Here is a 23,708-nt window from a genome sequence, read left to right as displayed (position 1 = left end):
TATAAATATGATTTTTGTTGACAATGATTAATAAAACATCCAAATGAAATGGTTAAAGTTCTACAGATTTTCTGTATGTTTTGCTTATATATCATAAAACATTTATATTAGTGAAAGTAGAATATCATTTTAAAAATAAAAGTGATTTGGTTTGTTATCTTCAATAATTTTAATTACTTGTGCTAGAAAAGTCAGCTTATTGGTATTTGAGCACCAAAATAAAATCAAACCAATTTAAATATGAAGATGAAATCTTTAATGAATTCCCAAAGCAATTAGTGCCTGTGCAAATAATTTGTTAATTAATCCTGTCTTACCTCATGAAATTTCTCCTACTGTTGGAATCATTACTTTTTATTCTCCTAAAGTTTTCTCCTGCCTGACTTGTCATTTCAATTACTTTGTAAGCTCAAGGTTGTGAATATTGCATTTTTTCCTGACTTCTCCCATAACTTTGAACAAATAATCTGTGCCCCATAAATATTTATTTTGCTTTGGTTTTGATGTTTTTGTGTCCTTTCATCATTGAGCTAAAAGACACCAAGATACTTAAACTGAAATGAATTCCTATTGTTACCATAATTCATAGATTTGGAAAAGATCTTAGAGATCATTCATTCAACAAGTATTTTTTGTAAAGTATGCAGAGTTGCAGAGGTAACAGTTATATATGCCATAGGCCTTGCTTCAAAGAACTAATCTTTTAATTACAAAGAAATGTATGCACACAATTATCTATGATATTGGGAGTGTTCATTCTTTGAGAAGGCAACATGGTGCAATAGAAAGAGGGAAGAATAGAAATCATAAGATATGGTTTCAAATTTTGACTCTGAAAACCATTATCTGTGTGATTTAGGATAAGGCACAGTTTTCATAACTGTAAAATGAAAAACATTAAGTTAGATGATCTTGAAAATCCTTTCTCTCTTTGATGCCATGATATAATGAAAATGAATGGTAAGGACATAACCTTGAGGGAGAAATCATTTTCATTATTGGGTATAAAATTTGAGAAAAGTAGAAAAGTGGAGAGGGCCCTAGCTTATGAAAGTATTGAATGCAAAATAGAAGATTTGAGAAATCTAAAAGTGAGGGTCTAGTTTCTAGTGTTAAATGTCACAGAGCAAGAATGATAAAAATGGTAATAATGTTATAAGTGACCTTAATTATAAAATGAAGAGAACAAAATTCTATCTCTTACAATAAGCTTTTTTCCAATCCCTCTTTATTTTTATGCCTGATGATTGCTTCCTTTTTTCCTACACATCCCTGCATTTTTGTCCTTTATACATCCCTACATACTCAGTTATTTAGAAACATTTCTTCAAAAACATGCAAATATCTTTTCTGTTATCTTTCATGAATATTAAGCATTCTGTTCTACCAAATTCAGTTGCAATAGTCCCTTTTTCTTTAAGTATATATTTTGCCTTATGAATTTATTACAGCAATTCTTATCACTTTGAATATACCATGAAGATAAATTGGTTTCTGTGTTGAAGTCAGCGTTCCAAAGGCATCCTCTTCCAGGAAGGTGACAGTATCTTCAATATGGTACTTTCTTCAAATTGATCCCTTCTCCTTAACTATTTATTGCACAGTATTGGCAAAAACTCAGTAGTTTTATGTTTGCTAAATATTTATATGTATGTGCATTTCAAGTTAAAATAATATTTTCATTTTTAGTCAGACTAATAGACTACTCCCTCCCTGCTTTCCCAAACAACTGACATTAACATGATAGTAATTTAAAAGGGGATTCTGTTCATTTTCTTTCATTGATCTTGAGACGGATTTTTTTTAACACAAAAGTCAATGTAGAGTTGAAAAGCATATAAAATAATGGCTCTTGTCACTGTAATCAAGGTATAATGAAGGTTCCTTCTTTAACTCTGGGTTCACTCATCCCAGTATGAACTCAAAAAAGATAAATCTGGGATTTCTAAAGAGGATTATGCCAGGCAATGGGATGTGTGTATGTATAGAAGGAAAGGAAGTATTAAAGTTTCTATTAATCATTTGTACTACTATCTCTCACTTTTGTGTTTCCCATTTTTACAAAATAATAGTCATAATACTAATTGAGGCATAACATACTTAATTAATAAGGCAATAGCAGGAAGAATCATGCCATTTACTTGACAGAAGACGAAAAAAATAAAAATAATCACTTTTTACACAATAGAGAGCAAAACCAGAAATAATCAAAACCTCATAGTTCACTAATAAAACAAGGTTATATGGCACATGCCCATAATTACAAGCTGTGGTCTTAAGGAAGAATGGATACACACAACAAATTAACAGGGAGTTACATAAATAGGGAAACCCTTGTGTCTGGTGGCAAGTTATAAGTCTGGACTATATTACTTAATTCTTGGTACTTTGAGGAACAATTTGTGTCATAAAAGCCATTTTTTTTGCTAGTTGCTCCTTGTCAGATACTAATGACCATACTACTGGGCCAATATTATTCTGCTCTTGAAAAATGCAGCAGTGACAATATCTTATTGCTCACAGCTATTCTTTTTTTTTATTTTTACAAACATTTTATGCATCAGTAATTTTCCAGCACTGACAATTGCAAAACCTTTTGTTTCAACTTTTCCCCTCCTTCCCCCCACCCCTTCCCCCAGATGGCAGGTTAATCAATACATGTTAAATACTCACAGCTATTCTTAATAGGGTAATTGTGAATGTGTTAAGCTCTTTCAGTGACAAGCATGACAAGCAGTTTCCTTAAACAGAGAAATATTATGCTTTTTAGATATGTAAATAATAAAGGATTCTGTTTTGTCCAATCAACTCCAATCCTCTCCTCACAGAAAAGCAGAGATCACAGCCTAAGGAATCTCTTACCCACAATGGTTATCCCTCTCAATAATAAAGAGCAGGAGAGGATGATCAGGCATTCCTGTGAGGTTTTCTCTCTCCTAGAGCAGTAAGCTACATAATAGCAGAATTCTGCATTCCTCACATCCTCCCAGCAGCTGAGTTCTCTCAGACAATCAGTAAATTAATGCTATTTTTCTAATCAGTAAACTCCCAAAAAAGCATATGATGTCATCCAGTCTGGTCCTCTCCTGTCACATTTTTCTATTCAATTGTGTTACAAGAAGCTTTTCTTATACTTTCTTTATCTTTTTTTGTCTTTTTATGAGTTTTCCAGAATTTACCTCACATTCCTACCTGTTCTTCTTCTCAAACTATTGAAACTATTCACATACAGAAACAGACTGAATAAATGTTGATTTATTTACTGATACATCAGGATAATAGGATATAAAGATTCCTGGGCTGTAAATATAAGGACTTATATTAGATATGAGTAAGTTCAAGATTTGCCCCTTTCTAGCTCTATAATCTTGGACACCATAAGTTTATCTGAGTTTTAGTTTCATAACGTATAAAATGAACAATAATGATTCTTGCCATACTTTCTATACAGTATTCTGAGAATATATAGAAAAAACACTTTAAAAAACCTATAAAGCAGCATAAAAATATAAAGTATCACTAGAAGTATACAAATATGGGAATTAGCTATGATATGTTTCCAAAGTCCATGAAATCCTATAACTTATTAAGATTATTTGAATCATTACTTGTGGAGACTTTGTATATTACTATTTATTTGTGGTAACAAGGTCTATCTAATGCATGAACTGACTGAGTGCTACTACTATGACTCTATGATCATTCAAATATCAATATATCTGAAAATACATATTTATTTTTGCTTTCAAAGTTGCATTTTGGTGTTAACATTACAAAGAAGGACAACAGTAACATTTTAATTTTTAATGATGATTTTATTGTTTGGTAGTGCAGTTCCTCCCTTCTTTTTCTCTTCTTACCTTTTGCTTTCTCATTCTCTAAGTTTCTCTCTCTCTTCTCATGTCATTGTCTTTCTGTCTCTTTCTCTTCTTCCACTCTTATTCTTTTTCCTCCCCCTTCTATTTCTTCATCTTTCCCTTCTTCCTTCTCTTGAAGCAACACTAACAATATGTAATTAATACTTAATATTTAAGGTCCTCTGCCTTAGTAAGAGAGTTCTGCTATTTTGTTGTGTGTCTCTTTAGCAGCTCCTCCTTAATAGTAACACTTGTGGGCTCTCTATAGTGTGGTTTATGAAATAACAGAGAAATTCGGGATTATAATTAACTATTGATTCTAGGAATTATTCAAAGAAGAGGGCTTGAGTCACATTAGGCAGTATCTTCCTTGTCAACTTTTTGGGACTTCCTCTTGCCTCTGGAGAAATATACAATTATTTTTCTAATTTTTAGGCTCAAAGTTTCTTTTCATTCATGGTGATCTTGTTCCATTAATCTAGGACAATATACACCATATGTAAAGAAATATATCATGATAATAGTTGCTTTTAGATATAGTCACATAACAGTTGAGTTTACTTTTGCTTTTTTTCCCATAGAGAGCAAGTATTGGAGCAGCAGCTAGCAAATCTAACTTCCAAATGGGGCAAAAAAATCCTTTTTCATCCCTGGATATGATCCAGGTGTAATCTTTGTTTTCACTCTGGTAAGAGATACTGCTTGCATTTAAAGGTTTACAATTCTCTGCTTGATATCTAGGTGGAGAAAGATACTCTTAAAATCAGTAGCACTGCATTTTTAAGTTTTGTTTTATTCTTCTTTTGTAATGTAATCAGCACAAGTCACAACCTCTAAGAATGCATTTATTAATCTGTTAAATGGATATTATAGTACTTGTACTACATATATTGTGGCTTTGAGAAAAATTTTGCAGTTTCTAATTACTTAGCATGTTTGGGTCTATATTGGGACATCATCAAATCTATTCTTAGCTAAGAATTGATTTAAATTCTTCTGAGTAAGCTTGGCTGTGATGCAGTATAATGATGTATTAATAGAAGAATAGTATTAGGAATAAAAGAAGTAATTGTACTCTGTTCTGATGAAGGTACTGCTGAAATAAAATATTCAGTTCTGAGTAACAACAGTTAAAATCTGATCTCAGATACTTTTAAACTATGTTACCTTGGCAAATCATTCAATCTCTGCCTCAGTTTCCTCAACTGTAAAATGAAAATCAATAATAGCACCTATATCAGAGGACTATTGTAAGAATCAAAGAAAATAATATTTAAGTGCTTATAACAGTGTCTGGCACATGGTAGGCACTATATTATTCCTTCCTTCTCCTCCTCCAATTAAGAAAGTGAAACTATTAAATGACAAGGTGGACAGTAATGCTAATGAGTTTTAGAAGGTTGGGGAAGGAAGAATAAAATCTATTATTACTTCTCCCAACTTAAATAAAAGTAAGTTATTTTTCAAAACTAAGAATTGATATCTATAGAGGTAAACTCAGTCCCTTTATTAAACTTCTAGAGAAAAGAAAAGCCTTAAAGCACACATAATGACAGAAATCCTGTTGTGAAAGTAAATATTGAGGGGCAGGGAAAAGAGTCAAAGAGATAGAGATAGAGACAGATATAAAGACAAAGAGACACAGAGACAACAGAGACAGATATAGATTGATTTATTATAGTCTGGTTGAGAACAGAGCTACTTGCCCAGTGCTTTCCCCTTTTTCTTTCCCCTTGATCCTCATTCAATATCAGTAAAAATCATTTTATTTTTGTCAGTTGACACAATCCATCATAAAAGTATAATCAACATGAGAGCAAATAAACATGTCACAACAATTTAAATATTGTTGTCATTTGCTTGAAATAGCAAGTCACATCACTAGCTAGAGTTTATATAATTTTACTGAGATATCAAAAGTTAGCATAAGTGATTATCTGATTAATATTAAAAGAATTTCTGGTTCAGCTTTATTTAACCAATTTATTTGGTGATAAGAATTTTCTGTCCTAGTTATGGTATTACTCTTACTGAATAGTCTGTAATTTCAGTTAATTACTGTATTATTTTTTGATGAATTTATTATTTTACTTGATATAGGTCTTCTCCTGCTTCACTTTCAAAATTCAAAATGATGATTCATCATTTCATCCTACCCATGCTGCTTTGTAACTAAAACAAATATTACTGAATATATTGATGGAGTCCATTGGTTTTTATGTACCACAGTCCTATGTTGTCAGATATCAAAATGTCTCTGATTATGAACCAGCAGCAGAACCTCTCAATAAATCTTTGGATTCTCTGTCAATAAGACAATATTGAAGTATAAATTCACCAATTTACCAGGCAGAAGAAGAGAGAGAAGGGGTAAATTCACCTACTTCCTCTGTAGCAGTAATTCCTCTAGTCAGTTATTTCTTAAATAGTGAGTCAGAGAAGTTTCAACTGCTTGTGATTATATTGTTTGGTATGGTGGTCAGTGACCTTCCCTTGAGATTGATTCCTCCATCCTTTATCTTCTTTGCAGCTCTCAGAAGTTCCAATTGGTTCTTATCTTCCATAATTCTTAAATCTTTGATTCTAGCTGAGAGATGTTTTCTATTATCCCACTTACTGATAAGGAGTTACACTCTTATGCCTGGGATTTCTGGAATGGAAACAAGTCACAGCTCAGAAAGGCAATGCTTTCTTCCTTCTACATTGAGAACACACACTATATTTTCATATTTGGAGAATGGAGAAGTTTATCTCTCTGAAAGTACAAAACCACATATTCTGTGATTGTTTGAATTCAGAGCAGATCTAAAGAATTTAGGCCCAATGGAACACCAAATTACTTATATTCAAAATATCATGGTAAAGTAGTCAACAATTATTCTTGCATTGAAATTTCCCTCCCTCTTTCTTCTGTGGGTTGTCTTTCTATAGTTCTATTCTTAATAAGATAGGGTAAAAATTTGATTAACTTTTGAGCATTTTCTATCTCAGTGAAAGCTCAGTGTTTCTTTTGAAAACAACATTGCAATTGAGTTCCCTGGGATCAAAAAGTCACATACTCTCTAGGCCTCGTGGGAGCCATTAAGATGTACTTTTAATTTTTTTTCTGTTCCTAAAAAAAGAATGAGGTTAATATCAACACAGTTTACAGTCAAAGTAGTCTATAAATTGATCCACATTTCCCAGAGATCCTTTATGAAAACAGGGTCATCCAAGCATTAGAGAAAATTCTTCATGTAAGATTTCTCTTTAAGGGTAATTCTTGAATAAGGGACTATGTCTTTATTTATTTATTGAATGAAATGCAAAATAAGAAAAACCAGAATAGAAAAAAGAAAGACAGAAAAGAAAAAAAAAACACACCACAAAATAAAACAAAACATTGTCTTGTGCCCAGAAGAGCATCAGGGAGGATTCAAAACATATAACAATAAATTTCCATCTCAAGAAAATATATATGATAATAGAAAAAGTTATAGTCATGAGTGTCCATCTTTTCCTTGCTTCCTTGTAGGTAATTCTTTTATTCTTTGCTGAGCACTATTTACTATATTCTTTTTCTCCCATTTCATCCCCCACCCACATCCACAATGAAGGCTACAATTAAGTACACATAACACACACACACACACACACACACACGTCCATCCACAGACATATACATGCAGATAAATGTCTATATACACATATACATAGATCTACATACATATATATAACCATATATATTCAGGCACATATATATGCATATGCATTTACCCATATGTAAACACACATCCAAAACAATAAAAAATAAATAACTTAGTAAATTCTACCCTCAATCCTTGTTGTAATGTTTGTGTATATCTTTTATTTCATATCCTTACAAACTCTTCTCCTTTAATTCTGCTCCTTAACTTGCCTTGCTATTACTTATACTCCCCCACTAATGGATCTCTCTCTTATCTTTTCCATCCACATTTTCCTTCCCTTTTTATCCCATTACCATTAATCTCCACACCTTATCCAACTCCAATGAATCTAAACACTCTTCTATACTCCACCTTCTCCTATTCCTTCCCATGTTATTTCTTTACAGATTTTGGATTATACCCTTTATGGCTTATGTGTCTGTGTGTTGTTGTTGTTGTTGTTGTTGTTGCCTATTTAACCAATTCTGATATGATTAGGTTTTTAGAACTATGAATCTCTAATGCCTCTGTGTCTATTCTTCCTTTGTACCTCATTTGCAAAATATTGTCTCTATTTTTACTATTCCTAGACAGATTTACTTTTAAGAGTCAGATAATACTCAACTCTGCCCTAATTTTTCTTTTTTAGCTATCCAATTACTGATGCCAGTCTTAAACATATGGTATACATTTCCATGTTAAAAAACATAAACAATTTTACTTTGTTAAATTCCTTAAATTAATCTTTTTTTTTAGTCATAATCCACAAGATTTTATTTATCTAAATCTTATTCATTGGAAAGCTGTTTACATATATATATATATATATGTGTGGTATATTTTAATATATATTCCTTATGTTCCTCCTTAGCTCTTAATTATCACTTTTAACAGTCACAATATCTTACAGCATCTAATAAGTGACTTCAGTCTCTTTTTTTTTACACAGAAATGATTTTTGGGCTTTTCATGCTCAGATTGCAGTGTAAATTCCACTGTGAATGAGTTCTTAAATATCATATTTATGATATTTTGTACTTTATTATCAGCCAACATGGGCCCTTCACCCTCTGCTCTTTGGGTAACATCTCCCCCCCTAGAGTATAAGCTCCCTAAGGAAAGAGCCTGTCTTTCTTTCTGCTTGTATCTGTGTATTTCCTACTTAGCACAGTGACAGTCACAAAACAAGCATGGGATAAGTGCTTGCTGTCTTCTTATTGCCTTCTTCAGAGAACCATTTATCCTCTGAAAATTGATCCATTGGGTAACATTGAGTACCCTACCTGACAATAACTAGTACACTTTGGATGCTACACCCCTCTCAAATATTATTGATGTAATTTTTCCCAATCAAGACCTTCACTTTTCACCCTCATCCCATTAATTTTGTCCATTCAGTGTTTCAATGTACTAAAACCAAAGTTCTGTTTCAATTCCTGCCTTTTTCTCTGCCCTCTATTTTCTTTTCTTTTTTTGAACATTTTTAAAAATTAATTTTTATAATTATAACATTTTCTTTGACAGTACATATGTATAGGTAGTTTTTTTTTTTTTTTTTTTTTTTTTTTAACAACATTATCCCTTGTACTCCCTTCTGTTCCGAGTTTTTCCCCTCCTTCCCTCCACCCCCTCCCCTAGATGGCAGGCATTCCCATACATATTAAATATCTTATAGTATATCTTAGGTACAATATATATGTGCAGAACTGAATTTTGTTGTTGTTGTTGCAAAGGAAGGATTGTATTTGCAAGGTAAAAATAATCTGGGAAGAGAAACAAAACAAAACAAAACAAAACAAAACAAAACAAAAAAACAATGCTCTCAGTTTACACTCATTTCCCAGTGTTCCTTTTCTGGGTGTAGCTGATTCTGTCCATCATTGGTCAATTGGAATTGGATTATCTCTTCTCTATGTTGAAGATATCCACTTCCATCAGACTGCATCCTCATACAGTATCATTGTTGAAGTGTATAATGATCCCCTAGTTCTACTCCTTTCATTCAGCATTAAATTAATCTTTGATATTGTCTCTTATGTGTTAAATTTTCCATTACATTTGTATTTGGTTGAAAAAACTTTCTGAAAATCTGCAAGTTTGTTGAATGTACATTGTTTTCATTGAATATTATGGATAATTTTCCTGGATATGATATTTTTGGCTCCAGGCCTACTTCTTTTGATTGCTTCTCTGTCTCTCTCTCTCTGTCTGTCCCTCTCTCTCTGTCTGTCTCTGTCTCTTTGTCTCTGTCTCTCTGTCTCTCTCTCTCTGTGTGTCTCTCTGTATCTCTCTGTCTCTGTCTCTCTCTCTCTATATACATATTATGTATATATAGTGTGTGTATATATATATATTTGTGTATATATATATATTTGTGTATATATATATTTGTGTATATATATATATATTTGTGTATATATATATATTTGTGTATATACATATATATTTGTGTATATATATATTTGTGTATATATATATATATATATATATATATATGATTCCATTATCTGCAGTATTTTAGTATGGCTGCTAAGTCCCGTACAATTCTAATTGTAGTTCCAGCATATTTGAATAGTTATTTTCTTGTTTCTTGCAAAATTTTCTCTTTGATCTGAAAGTTTCAGAATTTGGCAATGATATTCTTATGTTGAAATGGGAATAAACTGGAACCATTCCTAGTAAGATCAGGAGTGAAATAAGGTTGCCCACTATCACCATTATTATTCAATATTGTATTAGAAATGCTACCCTTGGCAATGAGTCAAGAAAGAGATTAAAGGAATTAGAGTAGGTAATGAGGAAATCAAACTATCACTCTTTGCAGATGATATGATAGCATACTTAGAGAACCCCAGAGATTTTACTAAAAAGCTATTAGAAATAATTCACAACTTTAGCAAAGTTGCAGGATACACAATAAATCCACATATAGCCTCAGCATTTTTATACATCACTAATAAAATCCAACAGCAAGAGATACAAAGAGAAATTACACTCAAAATAACTGTTGATAGCATAAAATATTTGGGAATCTATCTACTAAAGGAAAGTCAGGAATTATATGGACAAAATTACAAAATACTTTTTTATTTCATTATATATATATTTCATTTTTTGTTATTAATTTTATTATTATAATTTTTGACAGTACATATGCATGGGTAGTTTTTTTTTTTTTTTTTTACATTATCCCTCGTACTCACTTCTTTTCCGAATTTTCCCCTCCCTCCCTCTACCCCCTCCCCTAGATCACAGGCAATCCCATACATGTTAAATGTGTTATAATATATCCTAGTTACAATATATGTGTGCAAAACTGAATTTCTTGTTGCATAGTAAGAATTGGATTCAGAAGGTAAAAGTAACCTGGGTAGAAAGACAATAGTGCAAACAGTTTACACTCAATTCCCAGTCTTCCTTCTCTGGGTGTAGTTGATTCTGTCGATCATTGATTAACTGGAACTGAATTAGATCTTCTCTATTTTGAAGATATCCACTTCAATCAGAATACATCTTCATACAGTATTGTTGTTGAAGTGTATAATTATCTCCTGGTTCTGCTCATTTCACTCAGCATCAGTTCATGTAAGTCTCTTCAGGCCTCTCTGTATTCATCCTGCTGGTCATTTCTTACAAAGCAATAATACTCCATAACATTCATATACTATAATTTACCGACCCATTCTCCAATTGATGGGCATCTATTTTCCAGTTTCTAGCCACTACAAAAAGGTCTGCCACAAACATTTTGGCACATACAGGTCCCTTTCCCTTTTCTAGTATTTCTTTGGAATATAAGCCCAATAGCAGCACTGCTGGATCAAAGGATAACTTTTTGAGCATTGTTCCAAATTGCTCTCCAGAATGGTTGGATTCTTTCAAAATTCCACCAACAATGCATCAGTGTCACAGTTTTCCCACAGCCCCTCCAACATTCATCATTATTTGTTCCTGTCATCTTAGCCAATCTGACAGGTGTGTAGTGGTATCTTGTCTTAATTTGCATTTCTCTGATCAATAGTGATTTGGAAGTCTTTAATATGAGTGGAAATAGTTTCAATTTCATCAGCTTAAAATTGTCTGTTCATATCCTTTGACCATTTATCAATTGGCGAATTGTTTGATTTCTTATAAATTAGAGTCAATTTTCTATATATTTTGGAAATGAGGCCTTTATCAGAACGTTTAACTGTAAAAATATTTTCCCAATTTGTTACTTCCCTTCTAATCTTGTTTGCATGAGTTTTGTTTGTACAAAAGCTTTTTAATTTCATGTACTCAAAATTTTCTATTTTGTGATCAATAACGATCTCTAGTTCTCCTTTGGTCACAAATTCCTTCCTCCTCCACAAGTCTGAGAGGTAAACTATCCTATGTTCCTCTAATGTATTTATGATCTCATTCTTTATGCCTAAAACATGGACCCATTTTGATCTTTTCTTGTTATATGGTGTTAAGTGTAGGTCCATGCCTAATTTCTGCCATACTAATTTCCAGTTTTCCCAGCAGCTTTTTTTTTTTTTTTTTCAAATAATGAATTCTTATCCCCAAAGTTGGGATCTTTGGGTTTGTCAAACACTAGATTACTATGGTTGTACACTATGTTCTCCTGTGAACCTAACCTATGCCACTGATCAACTAGTCTATTTCTTAGCCAATACCAAATGGTTTTGTGACTGCTACTTTATAATATAATTTTAGATCAGCTACAGCTAGGCCACCTTCATTTGTTTTTTGTTTGTTTGTTTGTTTTCATTAATTCCCTTGAAATTCTTGACCTTCTGTTCTTCCATATGAATTTTGTTGTTATTTTTCTAAGTCATTAAAATAGTTTCTTGGGAGTCTGATTGCTATATAGCACTAAAGAAATAGATTAATTTAGGGAGCATAGTCATCTTTCATATTTGCTCAGCCTATCCAAGAGCACTTAATGTCTTTCCAATTATTTAAATCTGACTTTATTTTTGTGGCAAGTGTTTTATAATTTTGTTCTTATAATTCCTGACTTTCCTTTGTTAGATATATTCCCAAATATTTTATACTCTCGACAGTTGTTTTGAATGGAATTTCTCTTTGTATCTCTTGCTGTTGGATTTTGTTGGTGATGTATAAAAATGCTGAGGATTTATGTGGGTTTATTTTGTATCCAGCAACTTTGCTAAAATTGTGAATTATTTCTAACAACTTTTTATTAGAATCTCTGGGGTTCTCTAAGTATACCATCATGTCATCTGCAAAGAGTGATAGTTTGATTTCCTCATTACCTACTCTAATTCCTTTAATCTCTTTTGCGACTCTTATTGCCAAGGCTAGCATTTCTAATACAATATTGAATAGTAATGGTGATAGTGGGCAATCTTGTTTCACTCCTGATCTTACTGGGAAAGATTCCAGTTTAGCCCTATTACATATGATGTCCACGGATGGTTTTAAATATATGCTCCTGACTATTTTAAGGAATAGTCCACTTATTCCTATACTCTCAAATGTTTTTAGTAGGAATGAATGGTGGATTTTATCAAATGCTTTTTTGCATCTATTGCAATGATCATATGGTTTTTGTTAATTTGATTTTTCATATGTCAATTATACTAATAGTTTTCCTAATATTAAACCAACCCTACATTCCTGGTATAAAACTTATTTGATCATGTTATATTATCCTGGGGATAATTTTCTGTTGTCTTTTTGATAATATCTTATTTAAAATTTTAGCATCAATATTCATTAAGGAAATTGGTCTATAGTTTTCTTTATCAATTTTTAACCTACCTGGTTTAGGTATCAGTACCATGTCTGTGCCATAAAAGGAGTTTGGTAGGACTCTTTCATTCCCTATTTTTTCAAATAGTTTATATAACATTGGGGCTAGTTGTTTAAATGTTTGGTAGAATTCACATGTAAATCCATCTGGTCCTGGGGATTTTTTCTTAAGGAATTGATTAATAGCTGGTTCTATTTCTTTTTTCTGAAATGGGACTATTTAAGCAATTTACTTCTTCCTCTGTTAATCTGGGAAGCCTATATTTTTGGAGGTAGTCATCCATTTTACTTAAGTTATCAAATTTATTGGCATCAAGTTGGGCAAAGTAACTCCTTATTATTGCTCTTATTTCCTCTTCATTGGTGGAAAGTTCCCCCTTTTCATTTTTAAGACTAACAATTTGATTTTCCTTTTCCCTTTTTCTGGTCAGATTTACCAAAGGTTTATCATTTTATTGTTTTTTTTTTATAAAACCAACTCTTAGTTTTATTTATTAATTCAATAGTTTTTTTTTTACTTTCAATATTATTAATTTATTCTTTTAATTTTAGAATTTCAAATTTAGTATTTGATTGGGGTTTTTTAATTTGGTCTTTTTTTCTAGCTTCTTTAATTGCAAGCCCAATTCATTTATCTTTTCTTTCTCTATTTTATTCAAGTAAGCCTCTCAAGATATAAAATTACTTTTTGGTCTATTTACCCCTAACTTCTTGTTGAATGTAGTTTTTATTGAATCATGATCTGAGAAGAAAGCATTTACTATTTCTGCCTTCCTGCATTTAATTTTGAGTTCTTTATGTCCTAATACATAGTCAATTTTTTTATAAGACCCATGAACTGCTGAGAAGAAAATATCCTCCTTTTTATCACCATTCAGTTTTCTCCAAAGATCTATCATACCTAATTTTTCTAATATTCTATTTACCTCTTTAATTTCTTTCTTCTTTTTTTGTGGTTTGATTTATCTAATTCTGAGAGTGCAAGGTTGAGATCTCCCACTATTACAGTTTTGCTTTCTATTACTTCTTGCAACTCTCTTAACTTCTCCTTTAGAAAGTTAGATGCTATACCACTTGGTGCATATATGTTTAGTATTGATATGGCTTCATTGTCTATGCTACCCTTTAACAAGATATAATTTCCTTCTTTATATCTTTTAATTAGATCAATTTTTGCTTTTGTTGATCTGAGATAAGGATGGCTACCCCTGCTTTTTTTAACTTCACTTGAAGCATAATAGATTCTGCTCTACCCTTTTACCTTTACTCTGTATCTCCTTGCTTTAAATGTGTTTCTTGTAAGCAACATATTGTAGGGTTCTGACTTTTGATCCAGTCTGCTGTCTGCCTCCGCTTAATGGGAGAGTTCATCCCATTCACATTTACTGTTAAAATTACTAATTCTGTATCTCTTGCCATCATATAATCCCAGATAAGCTTTTTTTTCCTCTTGTCCCCCCTGAACTCCTTCCCCAGTATTAAACTTATGGGCCCCACTTGTGACACGCAGCTCTCCCTTTTTAGTATCCCCTCCCCCCTCCTTTTAAATTCCTTCCCCTTTCTTGTACCCTTCCCTTATTACTCTTTTCCTTTTCCCTTTTCCTCTCCCCTCTTTTAATGAGATGAGAGAGAATTCCCTGAAAAACAAATATGTCAATTATTTTCTCTTTGAGCCAACTCTGATGAGAGTAAAATTCACACAATGTTCCTCCTCCTCTCCAAATTCCCTCAGATATGATGTTTTCTTTGCCTCTTCCTGGAATGTAATCTCCCTCTTTTTATCTCCCCTTTTCCCATTTTCTGACACTATCCCCTTTCCATTTCTACTTCCCTTTTTATGTTTTATCAGTAAAATAAAATTATACATGTGGACTTTCTGTATATCCACAACAGAAATACAGTTCTCAAGAGTTCCTTTTATCTTTTTATGCTTCTCTTGAGTCTTGTGGTTGGAGATCAAATTTTAGCCATAAAACTTTTCAAGTTCAAAAATTTTAAGCACTTCATACAGTGACAATATAGATTTCATTTCTTAAATTTAATGTTTGTTAACAGAAAGGATAGGTACTTTAATTGTTATAATTTGAAAACATCATTGTTGCTGCATTTGATCTGAATTATGTTATTATTTAGTGCTATCTGTCAGCTGCATTATTGGAGCCATCATATTTGCTTCTTTTTTATTTTTTCTTTGTTCATATTGCATCTGTTCATGCAGGATTTCTCAAATTTCTACATTTCCTTAGAAGTTGCTGATCCTTACACTTTTAGAATATATACCACAATTTGTTTCATCATTTTGCACTCTTGAGCAGATAATTTGTTTCCTACATTTTGCTAGTAAAATAATGCTTCTATAGATAATTTGATATGTTTATCTATACAATATGTAATACATATGTATAAATAATATTTAAATATGTATAAATATAATATTTATATATACATGCTATATACAATAAGTCTATCTTTATACCTGTAAAAATAAATCTACCAAAAAATCTAGCTCATATTGCGTCATAAAATGCATGTGTGTGTATATATACACACACAATATAATTAGAATAAAATATTACAGAGCACCATTTTGTGTGGGAGGAGGAGAATTGGAGACAAAAAAAGATACCCATGGATCATAGAATGGTTAACAAATTGTGGCATATGGATGTAAGGGAATATTATTGAACTTTAAGAAATGACAAATATTAGGAATTTGGAGTAAATAGGACCAGAAAAATAATGGATATAATGATTAAAACAATGTAAATAGAAAAGAACAATAAAACAAAATTAAACTGCATTTACCAACTTGGTCCGAGAGAAGAAATGATGAAATGTATTTTCTTGCCTTCTTTAGAGAAGAGTTATTGGAGTAGAATGTTGCTTACACAATTTAAGGCAATCTAGTAGACAATTAATTTTGATTGATTTGGTTAAATTTTGGTTATTTATTTTTCATTATTATTAAAATATCTTATTGGGTAAGAGAAATGAGTTTCATTTCCAGAAATAACTGAGGATGAAAAAGTCTTAAACATTTAAAAAAATCTATAAGAAAGAAAATTTAATATCAAGCCTACTACACTACTCTGGAGCACAGGACACCAGTCATAATTCTCAGTTGCCTGATTTATACATAATGGGTCTACATAAAAACAATTACACCTCAAATAAACTATGAGTATCATAATTATTGCCTTTATTTATAGTGTTTCATTATCTTGTGCTCAAGCTTTCTCTTATCTACAATAGCTAGGCAAAATGGATTTTTCTCTTTTAGCAAGTTGAGTCTACAGATAAAACAGCTTAATAAGGAAGAGATATAAGAATTGTTCCCTATCATTCCCTAGAAGCTTGAATCTTCTCCTGTTACTTACCTCCCAAATATTCCTAGGTTAATAATGGAGTCATAAAGAATTACTGGATTGAAATAGATGCTTAAAGAAACAAGCTCCTAAATAAAGATAAGAAAGGAGTAGAGGCTTCTGGAAGTTTAGTAGAGTAGGTTACTAAATTTTAAGCTCTGTAGATTCCCTCCACAAAGAGAACAAATTCATACCTCAGGGCAAAACACAGACTGGTGAAAAATAAATTAGACTTGGGGCAAAACAAAGATCTGCCTGGAACAAGAAAGACCCAAAGAAAGAACCCAGGTTGGGGATTAACCCATGTTAAGTACAAACAACTCCTGCATTTGTTGTACTGAACATCAAGTGTGGAGCATTGGGGCTAGCTAGGGGTGACAGGAGCCTCAGCAGGAAATACAGAAATTTTCATCCCCAGGTCTGAGTCTGAGCACCATGAAGGAATTTCAGCTGATCAGGAATGCTGTGCTCAACTATGCTCCAGAGATGTGGGCCTGGGAAACTGGAACTAGCACATAGTGAGTGCAGAAAAAATGAGGCAAGGATAGTGCTGATTACCAGCACTTGAAGGAGTTGGGAGCTCTTGGTTTGGGATTCCAAGTGACAGAAGAGAGCTGAAGTGAAGCTAGAGGCATTATCCCCCTACCCCATGAGAAGAGGTGCTTACACTAATAGCTCTTATTTTATTTTATTTTTTTAAATGAACCAACAAAAAGGAAGAACCCAACTATAGAATCTGGGAATTTACTATGGGAAGAGAGAGAACCAGAATTCATCTTCAAGAACATTGAAGTTTAAAAAAAACTTCTACTACCCCCAAAAGTTAAAGGGTTTTAGAAATATTTTGTTATTTTGCACTTATTAGCTTTGTTTTCTTGCTAATTTTTCCTACATAAATTTAGGTAGTAAAGTAATTAGAGCATATAAGTTCAATATTGATATAAGCATATTTTTATGCTTGCTTTCAGCATAATGTAATTTTCTTATTTAATCTTTTTGTGATACTGGATTTGCTTTCTCTGATTGGGAATCCTGTATTTTTGGATTAACTTAAAATATTAAGTTTTTCCTTAGCCCCTCCCTCATTTTCATTCTTTTATGTACTTGCATCTTAGGTAGATTTTCTGAAATCAACATGTTTATTATTGTTCATTCTTTTTGGTCATATCTAATTTGGTCATGTCTAATGACCCTATTTGTTGGGGATGGGGAGATAGAGGATTTCTTGGCAAAGATACTGGAGTAGATTGCTATTTTCTTCTATTTACAATTGAAGAAATTGAGGAAAAAAGTTTAAATGATTTACCCATTTAAATGATATACCAAATAGCTATAAATTCTAATGCCAACTTTGAGCTCATAAAAAATATCCTGATATTACTTTAAAGTTCAAAATCAAGGAATAAGTTGGGGAAATGAGTTAGCAACCAAAAAATAATTTGTATATGTACACAATTGCAAAACCCTAAAGATAGATTTCAACAATTGGAATAAATTAATTGCTTATGGGGAGGCTGAACCAATAAAAGTGACAATTCTATTTAAAAATGTATTTATTCAAAGTCATGATAATAAAACTATCAAATTATCATTTTATAAAGTAACATTAAATAACCAAAATAAATAAACAACCAAATTCATTTGAAAGAGCAAAAAGGAATATCAAAAAAGCCAATGACAAAAATTGTAAATAGAGATTTCCTAGTTGTGCCAGATTTCAAAATTATATTTAAAGTATTAGTCATTTAAAAACTTGATATAGTTAAGAAATAGAATCATGGATTGGGAAAGAAATCAATTATACTGCAACAAATGACCATAATAGTCTAGGGCTTGATAATTTCAAAGATCCAAGCTTTGGGGCAAAAATTCCCTATAAGACAACAATTGGAAGAAAAAGTGGAAAATAGTTTGGCAGAAAACACACATAAACTAACATATGACACTATATGCCAAAATAAAGTCAAAATAGGCAAATGATTGAAACATAAAAGGCAATAACATAAATTAAGGAAGTATGGAAAAAAACTTACCTGTTAGATCTATAGATATAAGGACAATTTATGTTCAAAGAAAAGATAGAAAGTATCACAGGAAGTAAAATTTTTGATTTTGATTATATGAAATTGGAAAGATTTTGAACAAACAAAACCAGTGAAACCCAAATTATAAGGGAACAAAACTGGAAGAAAAATTTAAAGCATGCTTCTTTGATAAAGGTTTAACTTCTCAAATAAATATGGAACTAAACCAAGTTTATAACAATAAGAACCATTCTTCAATTTATAAATGGTCAAACAAGCAGTTTCTAGAAAAAATCAAAGCTATAAAAAAACCAAATGAAATTCTACATCACAATTGATGAGAGAAATGTAAAGTAAAACTTCTCTAAGAGACTACCTCATCCTTATCAAATTAGCTAGCAGGACAGAAAAGGATAATGATAATTAGTAGAGGAGATTAATTGAAACACTAATGGTGAAATTGTGGAATGGTCCAACTATTATGGAGAACAATTTGGAATTAGATCCTAAAGTCCACCAAAATGTACATATATTTTGATCCAGAAATAGCATTACTAGGTTTGAATCCCAAAGATATTTTTTAAAAAAGGGGATTATATTTATAAAGATATTGATAGAAACTTTTTCATAGTGATAAAGAGTTGGAAATGAAGTGTCCACTAATTGAACAATGATTAAACAAATTGTGATTTATGACTGAGATGAAATAAGAATAATATAAATAATGAAATATGAAATAAGAAATATACAATAAGAAATGATGACCAGGATGATTTCAGAAATATCTAAGACTTTTATGAGGTAGTGTAAAGTTTCACTTTACATTTCATGAGCAGAACTAGGAGAACATTGTACATAGTAACAATAATAACAAAGTATGAATGATCAACTCTTAGCTAAAGTTATTCATACAATAATCTAAAGCAATTTCAAGTATCCATGATGAAAAATTTCATTCTACCTCAAATAAGAGAACTGATGACCTCAGTATAGACTGATTAATTTTTTCTCTTTATTTTTCTTGTTTTTTTGCCACATGGATAATATGGACATTTTTACACGATTTTAAACATATAATTAACATTATGCTATTTGTCTTATTAATGGGTTAGTGAGGTCCTTTAGAGAAGGACAGAATTTGACATTCATAATTTTTAAAAAGTGAATGGTAAAAATGAAAGTGGCATGATGACTTATTAAATAGCTATTTATTGGCTTAATTCTGACATTCAATTCTTCCACCTACAAATATTCTGAATAGCCTTATCTATCTGGCCTCAATCTTGTAGGCAAAAGTAGGAAAATTAAAGATTTTAAATACAAATAATTTTTGTATTATATTTGTAACTTTTTATTTACCAGAATAGAAATTTATGTTTTTAATGTCCACAAAAGAAGTTATTAAAAATCTCCCTTTCTAAATGATTAAATCTTCTATAATCTCAAATCAAAATAAAATCTCTTATGTAAAATAGTTCATTGTCAGCCATGTGGAACAAAAAGTTGATGCTCTCAGAGTACAATGCTACTTCTTACAGATATTTGAGAAAAAAAAGAGATCTAAATGCCATGTTAGCACATATGATTACTCTAATATTTGCTTTGGAAAGCTAAAAAAATCCAATTTAAAAATGAAACATTCATATTACTTGCCATTTGTTTTATGATGTCCCAAACTTCTTTACTTCCCCCAAAGTTGAAAATTTGTCCTCAGATAAAAAATAATGTATGTTTTTAACAATTGAAAGACTTTACACATTCAACAGATTCTATTCATTATAGTTAACATTGTCATCTTCTGTCATTTGGATTGGCACTTGGAACAACAATGTGGGTTGGAAACATGATGAAAATTTTGTTTTACTGATAATTCATAATTAATTCATAACCCTAAATTAATACTCTTACCATCAAGGGCAACTGCCAAGTTTGTAAAATAGCCTTCATAAAGTTTACAAAAAAGAAGAGTAGGATCTTTAAACCAGATACTAAAAGTTGGCCAAAAGCAAAATTTGAAATTGACAATATAGAGAAAAATAAACACTATAACTGATGTTTCATCTATGCATATAGCAGTGTTTTTCAGTTTTAACTGAACTGAATTCTTATTTTTGTTTTTAAAGAAATATTTAAGTCCATTTTTTTCATCATGGGTAGGATGCAGAAGAATTGGCAGGGGAGCTAATGCAATGCCAAGTAACATGTTTGACTCATTTATTTCAGTATGAGACAGTATATAGAGTACTGGACTTTGAAACAGGAAGATTGAGGTACAAATTCCATTCTTCATGCTTTATAAGCTTATTATAATGGTCATTTTTAATGAATCTTTCTCAGCTATAGATTTCTCCTTTATAAACTAGGAATAAATATACTCATACTATTCACCACTCAGGGCTTTTGAAATACAATAATGGAATAATGTTTATAAGGATTTTACAAACTGTAAAAATCCAAATTATCATTGTCATCATCATTGCTATTTAATTGCTATAATTCAACTCACTACAAAATTAATAAGATCTTACTATTTTATGCAATCAGAATCCAAAGACAAAAATGAATATTCTTGCTGTTCTGGTGATCTTTTCCCATTAGCCTTTGAGTGCTATGATCCCCCGGTTAAAGTGCTCCTCAGAAATTAGACTAAGTGATGGCTCAAGACATTGCTATTATGATTATCAGTGATTTTGTCTGAAAATGACAAGTACAAGTTCATTTAGAGAGATCAGTTTCCAATAGAGATAGGATATTTGTGTAGAGTTCATGATCATTTTAATTTTAATTAATAAATTGATTTAAAGCATAGTCTCTTATAAACTCAAATAATTATGGAATATGATGGTTGGGAAGGCCACCTAGGTCTACCCAGAGTTTTGCCTTCTAAAAGTTTATTTTTTTCTCCAAGAAGTTTCTATGATATTTTGTTCTCCTCTTCCTTCCCTGAACATATAAGCACTGAAAGCCAACAGTAACTTCCTTTAAGGTCTAATATTTTAGAATATTTATTAATCAGTCAGTCAGTAAATATTAACTAAACACCTGACATATGTCAGACACTATGTCACATGCTGGGACAGCAAAAGATAGTCCCCATTCTCAAGGAAATTGAGTCTAATGGGAGAGACAACATGGAAACAACTATGAACAAACAGTATATAGTGAGTGGATAGTTAGGAAATAAATTAGCAGAGATAGCATTAAAATTAAGAGGGCTGAGGAAATGCTTTCTGTACAAAAAGGGAAGAGCCTACACCTGATTTTCCCTCAATATCACTGTTTATGAATTTTAGCTTAATTATGAGAATCAGCCCATTATCATCCCTTTCTTAAAGCACCTATAATCTTCGGATAAGGATCTCCAATGTATGCCAACCTGAAGTTGACTAAAAGACTAATCAGAATCCAGGAAAGACTGTCTATGAGCGCAGGTATATGCACCCTCACCAATAAAGTTTCAGTTAGAATAGGGGACCATCAGATATGTGAAATCAAAAGTGAAGCATTTGTGTACATTTTGTCTATATGCTAGAGCAATCAGCCTTAAACTGTATTGCTGACAAAGACTTGACCTATGATCTTTATGTGATTATTTGTACTTGTGTCAGTTTGGAGAAGATTAGCCAAAGATTATAAATGAAGTGTCATAGAGAAGAAAGTCAATTTGCTTATTATCCAGAATATCTGAACCATTTGAATAGTTTTTGTAATCTTTAATAATTATCCATAATACTTATTATTTGTCATTTGTAATAATTATCAGTTATCAGAAAATCAGTCAATATGGCTCATGTTTCTTAACAAGCTCCACTGTAGTATATGTGAGCAGCAGGTTAGATTTTACTTTTGCTTTTCAGTAGCATAGATGCAGGTAGGAATGTACTAGTAAATATTTAACAATAGGCTCTCTGGAAAAAATGTACATGTCAACACTTTTAAGCTTAATTTGTATAATTGACATTTTATGCATCATTTTATTAAGTCGAAACCAACAACATAACAATAAACCAAGTCCTGATTTGTAGGATTTGCTTAATTCCATGGAGTTTGGGGGTGGAGCCAAGACAACAGAGTAAAACCAGAAAGTTGCTCGAGCTCTCTTAGTTTCCCTTGAAAACCACATGAAATCAAGCCTCTAAACAGAGTCTGATGGAATGAAACCACTCTCCAGCTCAAGATGTACTGGAAAAACTTCAAGAAAGTCAGTCATATTGGACTGAAAAAGATGCTCAGTCCTGCTCCGACAATGGAAAAGCTGATGTCAGAGTCATTATTACAAGAAATCAGCTACTAAAACCTTCAGTCCTGACTCAGTAGAGAAGAAAATCAATAGTCTCAGCTCAGTAAGCAAACTCTGGGAAACAAGGTTATTTCCTGGAAAGAACAGATTAAGCTACCCCCTGCAAACACAAAGAACCCCTGTGCTGAAAGCCAAAGCCCAAAGCTGCACAGGAAGCTTAGGACAACACTCCCATTAATCCAGGAGCAAAGCTCAACCATAAGAAAGAAAAAAAAAAAGAGGAAATACCAAAAGAAAAAGAAACAAGAAACAGAAAAGAATGCTAGTATGGTGACAGGGAAGAGCAAAATACCAACTCAGATAAGAAAATATCCATAGAAGACATCTGAAAAAGTGATATGATTTAGTCTTGAGCTCAAAGAGGTTTCTTGGAAGTACTCATAAAATGCTGTAAAAGGCAAAAAAGAGATGTAGAAGAAAAAATGAGAAAAGAGGTGAGAGATATGCAAGAGAAAGTCAACAGTTTAGAAAGGGAAGGAAAAACATTTACTAAACCACTCCTTAAAAAATACAATTGTGGGGTAGGGGGACAAGATGGTGAAGAGTAGAAAGGTATTTATGTGAGCTACTCCTGTTATCCTTCAGATCAACAGCTGACCAAACCTCTGAACTGGCTTTGGAGTGACAGAACCCTCAAAATTTTGAGTGTAACAAATTTCCAGCAGAAAATATTGTGGAAGAATTTTAGAAAAGGACTGTTTCAATTGGGCACAGGGTGAGGAGACTGAGCA

Source organism: Sminthopsis crassicaudata, chromosome 1, assembly GCF_048593235.1.
Source record: "Sminthopsis crassicaudata isolate SCR6 chromosome 1, ASM4859323v1, whole genome shotgun sequence".
Taxonomy (NCBI): domain Eukaryota; kingdom Metazoa; phylum Chordata; class Mammalia; order Dasyuromorphia; family Dasyuridae; genus Sminthopsis; species Sminthopsis crassicaudata.
The sequence above is the reverse complement of the archived record's forward strand: the minus strand, read 5'-3'. Positions refer to the sequence as shown.